Source organism: Zingiber officinale, chromosome 6B (genome assembly GCF_018446385.1).
Source record: "Zingiber officinale cultivar Zhangliang chromosome 6B, Zo_v1.1, whole genome shotgun sequence".
NCBI classification, from domain to species: Eukaryota; Viridiplantae; Streptophyta; class Magnoliopsida; order Zingiberales; family Zingiberaceae; genus Zingiber; species Zingiber officinale.
In genome coordinates this window covers 91,484,029-91,485,159 of record NC_055996.1, presented here as the reverse complement: position 1 = coordinate 91,485,159, position 1,131 = coordinate 91,484,029, and positions in this window count along the sequence as shown.

Genomic DNA, 1,131 nt, shown 5'->3' with positions numbered 1-1,131 from the left:
GTTCCTTCATGCAGCTCTAGAAACTTCTCTCAGAGTTCTTTGGCAGAGTCACAGGTGCTGATTTGGTTAACTCTTCTTAAGACGGTAGTACACTCAGAAGATAAAACTCGGCCTTACTATTTTCCATGAACTCAGTCTACTGCTTTTTATTCAATTAGGGTTCTTCTTTTTCTTCTCTATTCTCATCTTTGGGTGCTTTAAAACTATATTTAATAATTAGTAATATATCAAAATTGGATTTAAAAAAATACATCTATTCGAAACTTCTAAAGCGCAAACTCCTCCTTGTACTTTGGTGGGTGGAGGCTTGATCCAGCCATCTTCCTAGTTGCTTTAGTTGGCAATTAGTACTTCTAAGGTGGTTGAGCTTTGATACCACTTGTTAAAATGGGATAGAAAATTTACTTGATTACAATGTGGGTGGTTATTAATCTAAGATTATAGAAAACACTATCAATCTCCTTTTTCAACAAGGTCGAAAGTGGCGTAGCCCCTTACAACTTTTGAATGCTTGAAAAGAAAACAAAGCTTAGAAAATGAAATATAGAGTGTGCTATTTAACTCAGAGGACAAGACCTCTATTCATAGTCTACTAGTCGAAATGATCATTTTGCTGACATGACAATTCCAAGCACCTTGGATGGGTTTGAGGACGCCTCCATATAGCTAAAGTTTAATCGCTCAACGACACACTCAATGACTCATTTGTTGATATGTCGGACTTGAGGCATCTCAGTTCATCTGAGGTGCCTCGAGTTGGCTGTCATGGTGGTCACTACTTATCTTCTCTACAATGGTTGCTTCCTGCATGTGAGGTGCCTGAGATCCATCTGAAGTACCTTAGCTCTTGTTTATCTGAGACACCTTAAGCCAACTAAGGCGCCTCGAGTCCTCAGGGTGCCTAGAGACATTCCAAGCCTCTTGAATGGTCAACCTTAGAAGTTGACCATTCTTTGATCCGCTCTCTTGGGTGATATTCCTTTCATCCAGAGTTGAGCTTGTAGGATCGATGCATGTGGGGGGGAGGGATCACATGTTTTACAAAAAACATAGCAGAATAAGATTAAACAGAGTAAGAAAGAATCGAAACAGAAAATAAAAAACAAAGACAAGGTTAGTTTTACTTGTTTT